This window comes from Bombus flavifrons, chromosome 12, assembly GCF_040668555.2.
Source record: "Bombus flavifrons isolate JBK064 chromosome 12, iyBomFlav1_principal, whole genome shotgun sequence".
NCBI lineage: Eukaryota > Metazoa > Arthropoda > Insecta > Hymenoptera > Apidae > Bombus > Bombus flavifrons.
In genome coordinates, this window is record NC_138453.1 from 11,817,848 (window position 1) to 11,831,048 (window position 13,201).

A 13,201-nucleotide genomic window follows, 5' to 3' on the forward strand; every position below is an offset into this window, starting at 1 on the left:
ATACGAATCGATTGAAATGAAATATCGAATGCGACTCGAACCGCGAAGGGCTAATAATTAACTAGGCTTTGGTCGTCGCCTGTTCAATAGCAATTGCCTTGTTATAATCTAGCTTGTAGAATCATCGACCTGAACACGTGAGTCACAGCGCTCGGAAGTGGTTACGGACTGCTGAGATACCGTTAATTGCCGCAAAACTCGCATTGTAAATTAACTGCCTGGTGGTTCACATTTTCAGGGTGGATTTAACAAGCAGCGATCCCTAAGTGTAACGCTGACTTCTTGATGAGCCTCTGTATAGCGATGAAACTCGAAGAACCGAACTACGAGGGCAGACAGTTAATATTAGGTCGGTGTATACGAGTAAAATAGAATAAGAAAATGTTAAGTTTCATTGATCGTGAAACAAAACCCGTATATTTTCAAAATATGTACGTACCACTTGATTAATGTTTCTAGAATAGAGTTGGAAAATTTAAACGTAGAAGAAAGCGAAATCGATGTTTGAATAATGGCTGACCTGTTTCACTTACACTGACCAACCACGCTGTAAGATGTGCTATATTAGAATTTCATATTTACGAAGTATCAAACGAGTGGAATTATCATAAATAGAATATCCCAGAGACCCAATGCTCTTAACTTCGTCAATTTCTACAAAATGACACTAGGAAATCGTATTCCTGTACTCGTTAAAACTTTCAACTCCTGAAATGGAGCATCAAATTTCCGCACCTTCTTTACAACTTTAAACCGCCTTCCTGTCGTAAGAAGAGTGCCGGCGTTAATCCAAACTGTACACAAAATTTCCTTCAATTACGCGGATCGATAACGGAATATTAATGATCCTGAAAAACGACCGTCACTTTGGAACGTGATGGTTGAACCTATTGACAAATGGAAAGGTCGTTAGCCGCAAATTTTAAAGGTATTTAAATTATCCCTTCGAATCTGGGACACCGACTTTCTAAATGTAAATTTAAAAACCCTCGTCCCTCCGCGGAGGGACCATTGCGGTGTCTTCTCTGGATTTATCCAAACTACGCAAACGATATCTTCTTTTATTCTTCCCTCCCATGGAAAGCAACTTCGCTCCATCGAAATCGCATACAAATATGACTGTGCTGGATCCGAATATATCATACAGCCGTAAGAACAAATACAAATTCTTTTTATCAGTGGCGGAGTGGTCGTGTTTTTTGTTTTTAAATTCTTTGTCGAAATATGTCTCTTGCGTTTTATAAAGCGCGATAATTCTTTTCACCGAATTCTACTCAATCCTTCCATCGCTTCTCTTTTTAACTCGTTGACAAGATAGAATTAGTCTGTACATCGCAGATGTTGCTTTCATGGTTAGTGAGAAACAATTTTTATCACGAGTTCGCTTTGAATTAACGCGAAAGAAGAAAATAGAAAAACCAACGGGAAAGGGTGGTTTCTGACAATTCGAAAAACACAAAGATGCGAAGAAAATTTAAGAACGGTATAAATCTAAAATTCTAGTCTCCCGAATGTTTCTACGAAATAAAGGTAATAACGTAAAGAGACGTAAATTTTCTATATTTTTATAATTTTCTATAATTTTCGGTATTCGATTTATATTATAAAGAATTAATATTCAAATTTTAAAAGACTGGCATATAACAGTGGTATATAACAAATATAACAGTGGTCGAAATGATGATAAAAAATAATCTACAAGTGGTTCTAACCTCAGCCAATGTGCTGCTCGAGTGGGTTGCAGACTACTTTGTTCCCGGTCAACGTTCGCCACGAACCACCTGCCAACGTGACTTCGTGCCTGCCTTCCGCAGAATCGTAAAGTCGACGATCGAGTTTTACTTTTAGAGTGAAATACCGGATTCCCGGAAAGCTGCCTCGACCCTTTTCCTCGATAAAAATAAAGGCGAAGGGAATTCCTTCCTCCTCGACAAGCGAGGGAAATATACAGCGGATATCTATAACGATAGGTTATCATCTCGATATTCTCCTTTTCATAATGTGACATATAAAAGATGCCAATCGAAATCCTGCGCTGAAAGTGCAATATCCTAACATCGTACGAAGGTTTATTTTCACAAATAACTCGACAAAGATCAACTTTAATACCTGAGATTTAGATAGATCCAAGCAGATCACGTATTTTAATATGAGGTGATCGTCGGTGAAGGTGTCCACAAGAAATACTCTTCATTTTCAACAATAACGTTTATTAAACTCTTAACGATTAACAACGATTAACGATTAACAACGGTTAACGTTTAACAACGATTAGTAACAAGTAACGATTAACACCGAACTCTCAAGAGACGATAACTCGTTTCTCTAATTGTGTTGGCTTCGCTTAACCTTTCGCACTTCGCAGCTCGGGACAGAATGAATCTTTTGGTTCAAAACCAAACAGATTCGTTCCTTTGTTGCCCTTCGATACCCCCACTACGCGCGCGTTTATTAGAAGTCCGCGACGGTTGCCGCGTATGCATTCTACCGAATATTCGGCGAAAGAACCGTAGGGATATCGATGATACATTAGACCTGTCGGACTTACGCTTTGAAGGTATAGCGCTTTGTGTCGCGAAGCCGTTGGAAATTTCCGTGGTCGAGTGCCGCCACAAATATTTCCTATTTGACAAAACATACGGCAACGAGTAACTAACTAGATAATTAACATTAAAATTTTCGTATCGATCGCCCCATGAAACGCTAACGCAGCGAGCTCCGATTAATCTAAAATTCCTGTTCACGAGATGTCCAACTTGCTACCCTACCGTGTTCATAAAACAGAGCTCGAACTTCCTAGATCGAAACTCGTTGAAACGTACTGGAACCTATCGCGAATGACGATCGAGCGTGTTCGATAGAAGATAGACGAGGGAAATCTAGACGATGGCGTGCACGTGTCATGTACGATCGCCAAAGCTGGTCCGCTTTGGCCGAGGTTCGATCGACGAGGTGGCCGGAAAACGCGGCCGGCTCGGCGGTGGTGGCGCGATCGAATTCTAGGTCGGTTCTCTATTTGTGTCATCATCGTGCCAGATTTTCACGTGTGCGTACACGAACACACACGCGACCGACTGCGCATATAGCGTGGATTGTATGTAGGACAGTATTTGTCAACCGGGTCGTATTTCCTCGAAATGGATACAACGTAATGGGAGATACCAGTGACCTAGAGTTGTACACAAGACTTGCCAAAATTATTACTAGGGAGACACGGCATGGTCGCCACCCTGTTACCTACTGACCTTGGCTATTGCACGCGAGGCAACGTGCCGTCTAGGACCCGAAGGACCACCCAGTCCTAATTGACTGGGAGTTTCCTGAATGAGATCGGTTGTTGGAGTGTTCCGAGTCAGACTGACTAATGCGTCCCCTGATCCAGACTACTGAAATTGATCTTTATTAGCCGATCGACCGAGACCCTCCATTTGTCGTGCGAATCGGTTGATCGTGATAAATCGAGCGACCGACTGTATCTCCTAACCGTTGAACAGAACTAGATCTTCTACCGATACCAATCTCGAATTGATTCTTTATGTTCTTTCATTTAGCAAGCTGCTTTTTAAATAAAGATTCCTACGCTCTGATACGCAATTTTGAAAAATCCTTCTATATTCTGCTGACTTACGGATTTATATGAGAGATGTGTACACGTATATCACCTGACACACAGCCTACCATGGACTCGTGATAGTTGAACCATTATCGAGTTTTCAAACGGTTAAAAATTTTAGGCTAGAATGGTTTATAGACGCCGCTTCTCGTTGTCATCGGATTAGAGACACAACAGCGATTCACGCGAAATCCTGTCATAAATCCAAGTGTCGAAAACCTAACAAAACGTAGCTCACACGCCGATTATCGTTTACACGATTGGTTGTGGTAATGCAACTGCGACGATCCTTTTATACTCGCTAACAGGAGGATAGATCCTTTCTAATCATTTTGTTCGTACAAATACATTCCTTTCGTCTTATCTTTACCGTGTCCAAATATAATTTTTTAGGAAAAAGTGATTCCTCTCTAAATGCTGTTTCGTTTAGCGGGAAAAAAGAGAGGAAATTGAAAAAGTCATTTTCATAAAAATTGTCTTTCATAGTTATTGTAGTGATATTTCTCAAGGAAGCATCGAGAAAAGATTGTAATGTTTATGAGAAACGAGATCACGCTACAGCCATATTTTCTTAGATATCAGGAGCATCGATTGGCTTTTTTGGACGAAAACGTAAATCTTCGATTGCATCACGCTGTACGATAGTTCGCGCGGCAGCTTGAAAAATGATGATCGATAATGGCGACGAGGAAAGGAGTTATAATAGCGATCCGCCACGAGGATTACAGGCGACCGCAAACTGTGAAGAAGCGAACGGATTGATGATGATAGCAGTTACCTGTGTCACAGCGTATTGTGACGAATCGCGTGTTTGCGATAAAAGAAACGCATACGATAACGGATTCTATTGTGTAAGCGCGAAATAACGAGAAGTGACCATGGTCATAGGATTTTTAATCAATTTGCTTCCGGCTTGCGATCCAACGTGCAATACCGCACTTTTTAACGAATTAACATGTTTCCTGTTATAACAACGGGTTAATGACGATTTTTACTGATTGCAGCTCAGTGGAAATGAACAACGAACCGTAAATTTGTATATGTGACCAAAAATATTGGTGCATGCTCCTCGATAACTGAAATTTTCAGTGGAAAGTAATTGTTAAATAAGTTAAAGTTGATTTCGTATTGCACTTCAATTTGGTCGACTTGTTTAATTCGCTGAGTGTTGTTTCCACTTCTCGCGCAAAAATATTTTTCTGTCGACTGCTGCAGGGCATTCGAACGGAATGGGAGATAGCGAATTTTCTATATAATAATTGAATTGAAACTGGTCGTTGAAATATTTGACCACGATAGTATTTCTTATGGCAATTTACCCTAATTTTCTATACATTTCATCGAAATATTTGTTTGTCGTCTCATTATATAAATTATCTATGACGAAGGAACATGATTATTTCGTATTCAATGCTGCGTAGCTTTAAAACCAGAGAGGATTAAAATCACTTTCGTGTGCTTCAGTATGGTCGGCACAAATACAAACTTAGCAAATCTTTATCAAGTTCATTTAAATCAAACTTCGTTTTAACCAGCTTTGAATTAAAAGACATCTCGCCATCTCAATTAAGTAAACTCTTTATAACCCTTAAAAGAAGCTCGAGGTAGTAATTTGCTAAACGAGTCAATTATTCTACTAATTTCGTGTTTATAGTATTTCTTCGGACAATTTCCTTCTCTTAAGCCAGATTTCTTCGATAAATTTACTTTAAAGGGGATATAAATCTCAATTACATTTTAATTGATTCGTAGAATGGCCGATTGCCCTTAAATAAGAAATATCTTCGAATCTACACAGAAAAATCCAGCGTTCTTCTAAAGTAGAGATACTTTTACCAAAAGCTATCGAATAATTTCCGTAATAAAATCATTTGATATTTTCTTCTTTTATATTTACAGTTTTAGAATCGCATCGACGTCGAAAGTTATTAACGACTATTGACTGAATTAACGCTCGAAAGGACGAGCGACGCGGCGAAGGACTACGCATGTGTCCATTAGAATCCCAACGTACACTCGTGTATATTTCATCAGGTGCCTTTTTGTATTTTTCAAATAGCGAAAAGAGACGAAAGTAAAAGATGACGAACTTAGATCGAAGGGAACTAACGATAAAATTGGGGGCCGAGTGAGATACTCTTTATCGTTCTGCTTTCAGCAATTTAACTCGTATCGCGGCTTTTTTTTAAACGTCGGACACATATGCGAAGTCGGTGGTCGATGAAAAATCCGAGCCTGAGAAATCGCTGGCAAAAATATTGCTACGACGAATGTGTATCGTACGGAGGTTGGAAAGCGCGCGCATCTGTGTAATTAGCGCAATAAATGGCTCTAAGCGATAATATATTACCTGCGAAATTCGCATGGCGCCGGGCCAAGGCTAGAATAACATCACATACGAATAAATTAACAAAAAGGGAAACGTTTAATGCCGAGGAGGAGTGACGCGACCACGTTGAACCGTTGAATAATTACATGTTAATTCTGCTCTACGCGCGTTCGACCCGTGAAAAATAATTTTTCTGAAAATTCTGTCTCGCGTTAGCCGATAAAAAATTCCGAGGGGTGGTGAACATAGGTAGATAAACGAAAGACGTACGGCTCTTCAGAAACTGAAAAATTCTGGCTATTAGAATAGGGCGAATAAACGTTTAGGGGATAAACGGAAATTGTAGGATTATGCAAGTACTTAGCGCATAGAATTAAAAAATAAGTGGTATAAGAACATTTTTCGCAGAGCAGAATATTCCTTGCTATATTGGATTCGTAATATCACGATTTCTGAACACGTTTTTTCTTCTTACCGTAATTTGAAAATTGTATGAAAACCATGTTTAAATTAGATTTTTAAAGAATAAAGTATACGATATATTGGCTAGAAAATTAGGTTATGCGATAGTAAATAGCACGCGTTATTATACTTGGAAATCTATCGTACCGATATCGTATATGGAGATTAATTGAAAATCTGATTAACGCACGTAATTACCATTACCTGATCCCCGATGGAAATTAGGGAAACTATTGTTGTTAATGTAAATCATCCCTGCAACGTTGTTACAGCGTTGATAAATTTGATTTACGAAGCCCTTAGTACGTACAGTACATGATGGAAGAAAAAATTCAGAACACGATATAAATTGTAAATATCGAATTTCGAAACAACGAGCGCGGCAAACTCGACAAAGTCACGAGATCAACGACATAAAACATCAATCATAAAATAAAACCTATCTCGAGGCACAACGGAACGATCATCAATTCAGAAAATGGAAAGCCAGCGACACAACAATGATCGGTGACCGCGTTATTAATAGTCCCGAATCAGAAATTGCAGGTTAGCGGAACTATCCAGCCGAGGTGACCGCGAGATTCCGGAACTTACGATATATCCGTGACCGCAGCCGCCGAGAATTCCCACCCCTCATCCCATAACGATCGCCGAAATCACGCTGCCAACTACGTACGTAGCATCGATCACCAAAATCACGACGCGTCGACTCCTCGTTATATCCGTATTACTCTTCGTCGTTAACCAGCGCGCAAATCAACCACTCTTCGTCGCAGCGATCCAAAGGCGGGGGTGTATACATTTGACATGGTTCGGGAAGAGGTTATTGACCACGCAACATGATAGTCAGAGGAGGCGCGTATGCAAAGACAAGGCGCGTGCTGTCACGAGCGGAACGAGGCGGTTCTACGAGCTCGTACTAGCTGGTTTACAAGTCAGCCTGAGCGGCGGCAGTAGCGGGCGGCCTCTTGTCGCGTGGAATCGATAGTCTGCGTGCACGAAACGCCGATAAGCGCTCGGTACGCCCAACGACATTGCCATCGCGATTCCTTCTTTCGATCGTCCATGTTGAAGCATCAGGAGAAGGCTTAGAACTTGGTCGAGGAGAAGATCGAAGGTGGAAAAAGAAAGGAGGTTATCCTGCGGTGAGAGGGTCGGACGAAGAAAAACAAGCGGAGAGTAAAGTTTCGTTCGGATCAATCAACTTACCTGAATGCGAGTCGGGTGGATTCAAGTGGATACTTAAAGGAAAATGTATATATAAAATCTAAGAAAGAGATTATATCTGTACGAACGTTCGTTGTATTATGATTGCGACACGCTATTGAAAAGTGGCGTAAATGTATTCCTGCCAGAAACGAGATACGAGTTCAGTATGTATACAAATGCTTTTATTTTTTTGTCTACGTATTATGTATTTTGTTATTTGGAAGCGTATCATCTTACAGATTTTACGTATCATATTACGCCACTACCTGTATCGGTTGTAAACATAAGAAAGATTTTGTGTACAAGGAGGGTCGAACACGAAGTTCAGAAAAACAGTCGGCTCGGTTTAGGTAACCAATATCAACAAGCACGAAAGTGGAAATAACTTCTTACCTAACATCTGTTGTTTCGTTCGAATCAAGGAATACACATAGTTGAAAGAACTTCGACCTAGCTCGAAAGTCGAAAGAATATCTCGAGCGAAGAAGAACGATAAATTCGCATTGGTAAAGCGTTTCAGATTTCTTGAACGTGAACTACTCGAAGCTTAATGAAAACGCGTGCCAAGTAAATAACAGATTGTTATTAGCGAGGAAGTTGAGGTGAGATTTAAGTTAGAGCAGTTGAAGTCGAGTAAATAACGTCAGCAAAGAGGCGTGAATTGGATTAGGGTTACGATATTTCAAATCGCGTAAGTAACAGATCCGCGCTAGTAAAAAGATATAAGGTGAACTTTTACGTGCTAGGTAAATCATAGCTTGCAATTTATCACAATTCAAGTCGATCGAATTCAGGTAACTCGACTAACTAATCCGAGCTAGGCTTAACCTGTCGAAGCTGCAACGAAATCGAACCAACGCAACCAGCGGAGAGGGTGGTGCGGGTCAGCCGACGGCGATCGAGCGAGAAAACGAGAAACTAGCGAATCCGATAAATCAATGAACGAAAATACTCGTACACGAGCACCGGAAGAAGGTGGATACGACGACGCCGGTGGCGAGGAAAGTTAGGGGCACTAGTCGAGGCGGGTGCATCGAACCAGCGCTTTGCGCGAAGATTGATAAGGGTAGAAGCGATTAAGACCGAGAGAATGGATCGACTCGCGGAATTCCGCTCCCTTTCTGTCCCTCTATCCTCTCTTCCTACTCTTGGAGAGTCTTAAAGGCACGTTTCAACGGATTTTCCGCTTGATGGAGCAAAAGAAAGCAACGAAAAGAGGTGATATTAAAAATAGTCTGTCCCTGATCGAACAATCCTACCACCTACTTTTCAGTACGTTTATTGTAGGAATGTAGACCGAGTAGACGCTAGAAAATAGGGAAATATGCATACGCGAGAACGAGACGCAACAATGGTACGGGGTAACGCGAGATACAATGGTCTCGCGATACGAGAAAATCCTCGTTAAATTTCCTTCGCAGAGTCTGTCTCATATAGATAATAGCGAACGAAATCAGAGGAGAACGAAAACGAGAACACGACCAAGACACATACTCGAAATACGGATGAAATGCGTACATTACGGGTGGTGTAGCCGAAGCACTCGAGAAACTGTCGGCCGCGATTGCTTGGCAAAGTAATCGGCCGACAAAACACGGGCAATATAATTAGTCGCTGTGGCGAACTACGTTCGCTCCGGTGGTTGAGGTTACGCTGGCCTAGAGAGTCCCTCGAGGCGAGGATCCACTTAGGATAACTCCGCGAGCGATCCAGCCACCAAGGGTGAAAGGTAAAGGGAAATCTACTTACCCACGGTCGCGCTCTCTTCATGTCTCGGGACTACTTCACAGCATCTCAACGACACTATTCCGCTTCTGTATCTTCCATGTCGATGGTAGCGAGTGACGATGGCGCTGGTCGAAGTACACCGTTGACTCGCACAATGGACACTAGCTCTTTCGCTTCGACCTACCACTCGACGAAGCCGGGTCCACCGTCGCTTTCTCTCTTGCTCTCTTTCTCTCCCTCTCTCTCTCTTCCTTCGTCTAACTCCTCTACTCACAGATACAGCATACGCTTCTTCACCACCGAGTCGTCGTTCCCTTTATCTGGACTTTCCAGTGGAAACTCGGTTACCGGTTGATTCTCACCGTGCCACCACCCGACACGAGCGAAAGGTCATCGTTACTCGTTCGTGTCGCGACTTGTCCCGTGACGATATCAGGACGAATTCTCCGGTTATCTCGACTCGTGCGCGGACAGAACTAACCTCGAACCGAGCCGCCGTTTCTGTCTTCCAACGGATACTGCGAAGCGGGTGGGGTGGGGGTGTAGACAGGGCGCAGTGGTGGGACGAGTGGCGCGCGCAAAGCCCCGAGTGCGTATGCGTTGGGGTAGTCACTACAACCGCCACTATCTTCGTCACGACTACGACTAAAGACGATGGGCATGACCACGACCACGACCACGATAAAAAAACTGCATGTTAAACACGAACGGGGACGTGGATTTTTCGGGTTCTGCGAGAGCACCGATTTTTTGGGAGTTTACGTTCAGTGATGTCCCTTTGTTTCTGCCTTTCTCGCTCTATACGGTATATCTATAGCCGTGGATGCCGCGGAACGATACAGGCTGCGGGGCATTCGTCCGGGTTCCGTGAGATCTTTTTCAGCCGTGGCTACGCGAACCCGCTTCTGCCCAACTTGCTCCTCTGCCTAGCTTTTCCATCAGCGTACCTACGTATGTACACACACATATATGTATACGTGTGAATGTTTCGTTTGTTTCGAGGGAATTAGGGTTTCAACGATTTCAAGGGATGCTTCGGTTTTAGAAACCGGGCGGTTGTTGCGTGGAGAAACGCGAGCTTCTTTGTTACGGATTTTACTCTTTTACTATTTCTTTCACTATTTACCCTTTCATATTTAGTTCGAATCGTTGTCTAAATGCAAAAGCGGTTCGAAGTAGTTACGGTTTGTCGATATATCCATCGACATCGATCTTTCGTAAATTCGTGCAGTCGTCGATGAGTTAAGGATCAACAGACAACTGTTTGCTTGATCCCTTTAAGAAACAAAGGAGTTCGGTATTTTAATTGCATCCTTTGTAGTTGTATCGTGGTATCTACCTACAGTAGAAAATGGATAATAGTATTGTTTTCTGAAATTAAAAAGTAAAAACAAAAGAACAAATCGAGTTATTCGCTTGAAACTTCTTGTAACGCTTTATGCTTTATATTTCAGCAATAACATTTTTATAGAAATGCTTACGAACATTTTTCTCGCATTCTTTCTCAAAATTGTAAAATACCGAGGAGTAAAATATGAATGACGAACGTGGTTTATTAGGTGTAGAAATGAATTCTCTCCGATTTTTCTGGAAAATGGAAAGGGCTCGTTTCCACAGTTAATATATATCGTATTCGATTTTCCACATATTTTTATTAATTTACGATTTTTTAAATTTTGCTGGAAAGGTCCAATTTTCTAAAGAAGATGGAACAGTTGGAAACACGTCCACTGTATTGATATCTTTCATTAACTTGACCTTTACGATATGCTTATTATGAGATCTCCGTTTTGTTGTTGATCCTTTTCCATGTTTGGATCGTTTGTACGAAGAGTATGAAGGTTCCTAAGGAAATATGGGAATTTCATAATAACAGTACGCCAACGTCAGCAAGTAAATGTGTAGAAAGACCATACGAATGAAAAGACCGATATTATTTTTGCGCTGCGGAGGTGTATTTTTGAAATTCTTTTCATAACCGTCTTTGTTATTTTTTCCAGTTCTATTTCAATATTCAATTATATTTTTAAAAATTCTAATTAAACTAATTAACACGTACTTCGTTTGCTTCCCTTTATTCATTCATTCATTCATTTCTGTGCGTTAATTACATAATTAATGTATGCATTAATGCATAATTAACGATATTTATGTCTTGCATTACCTTTGTGATAGTATTCTTCTTGTACCACTTATACCTATAATGTTTCTTCTAATAAGCTATTACAATCTTTTGTCTACCCTTCCAAACCTAAAATCAGTCGACAATACACGTGTGTTTCCATATTTTCTCCCATTATTTGGGTCGTTATTTCATCCCTATCTGACTTGTCTCACCTTTCCTTCATTTTTTCTCGCTTTTTCCCATCCCAACCCTTCTCTCTTTCAACGAGGCGTCAACGTCTTAAAGGGGCTGCTACCAGTAACGCTTGCTCGATGACGAGGGCGACAACGATCGATTCACGAGGCTCTTTTCGTATCAGGTCCAGAAAGACGGGAAACGTGCTTGCGAAATAAAGCTTCTGTGCTTATCGCTAGCCACGTTTCTGCCACTAAGAATGCAAAGGAAATAATGACATCTTACGGATGCAACGGATTATTTTATCGTTGTCCGCTGAAATTAATTAGAGAATCTTCGATTTTGCGTTTAAGAAAAGAAATTGATAATTCATATTCCTCTAACTTGATCGATAATTTGTATTTAATATATATCGATAATTTTCCTTGCAATTTATCTTAAACCTAAAGTTTTCAACGAATTGTAAAACACGTTTTGTATTACATAGATTCGCGTAACACTTGTCTCTATATATTATGAGACGGACTAAGAGAATAAGGTGAATGATTTCATGAAAATTTATTGCGCTTTTTCGAATTGATCAGTGATAGAATAGGCGTGCTGTGCCTTATGGCTTGAGGCCAGCAGGGGTTCGGAACCCAAGAAGGTTCAGATTGAATTTAGGACATCCCAAAAGTGATTTGGCATGGAAGACATGGAATGAATCCCTATTGCAGCTAATACATTTACGACAGTAAGAATCCGATAAAAGTGGTATAATTTTATTAAGGATTTTCCTACGTATATGGAAAGGAAATTCTTACCAAACTCTGAGACTTTATGAAATTATCGAATTGAATTTCTTAAATCGCGAAAAAGAACATCAGTAGTTTTTTTTTTAATTCAACCAAAGCCCATGAGATAGAACCACAAATGTGGTTAATTGTTTCATAAGACGGAAAGTAGTTTCAATAGTTAATTTCATACGGGAACGGTCTCCGTAAACTAGGTTTTAAGTTTCTTCTACCAGGATTTGGCGCTTCATACGGTTTCTACGGTAGTGCACAGAGAACTTGAGTCGTATTCAAATAGCTTCGATTATGTTCTGAGAAAGGAGATTACCTTACACTCCAAATACAATAACGGTTTAGACGATATAATCGAACTCATTTTACGCTAGATTCTCGTATTAATCGTTCTGCAAATTTAGCTCCGTCAATTCGAATAATTATTCGTACAATTATAGTAGTTTAAAAACATATTTATACAGTCTAGACAATTTACATCATACAAGCGCTGTAGGATAGGAAAAGCAAACGAATCCTTTTCTCAGTCTCCAGTTGAGTTCGAATGCGGTTCAGTCTACCGTCTTATTACGCCCACGTCAGGTTACTTTCTTTAATTTGATGTTACCGCCGGAGTTCTGGAAGCTGTGCTTTTAGCACTGTTATGGTACTTCCAAGTAAAATCCTTCAAAAAAAAAAAAAAAAAAATGGAATCGTACGAACCGTAGTCCTTTCGTACGTCGTCAAATTTAATTTAGTTTCTACATAGAGGAATAAATATGTTGTGGCAGGCTTAT

The 13,201-nt window shown here is 40.7% G+C and overlaps 1 protein-coding gene across 2 annotated transcripts in view; it reads right to left on the minus strand.

Annotated features, from left to right (window-relative positions):
- The window catches only part of LOC138185639 (potassium voltage-gated channel protein Shaw), a 34,809-nt gene extending 24,817 nt beyond the window's left edge, over positions 1-9,992 (minus strand). For both annotated transcript variants that reach the window (XM_069124747.1, XM_069124746.1), the window contains exon 1: positions 9,363-9,992. The gene's annotated coding sequence lies outside the window, so the exon portion shown is untranslated. The remainder of the gene's footprint in view (positions 1-9,362) is intronic.
- Positions 9,993-13,201: the final 3,209 nt, after the last annotated feature.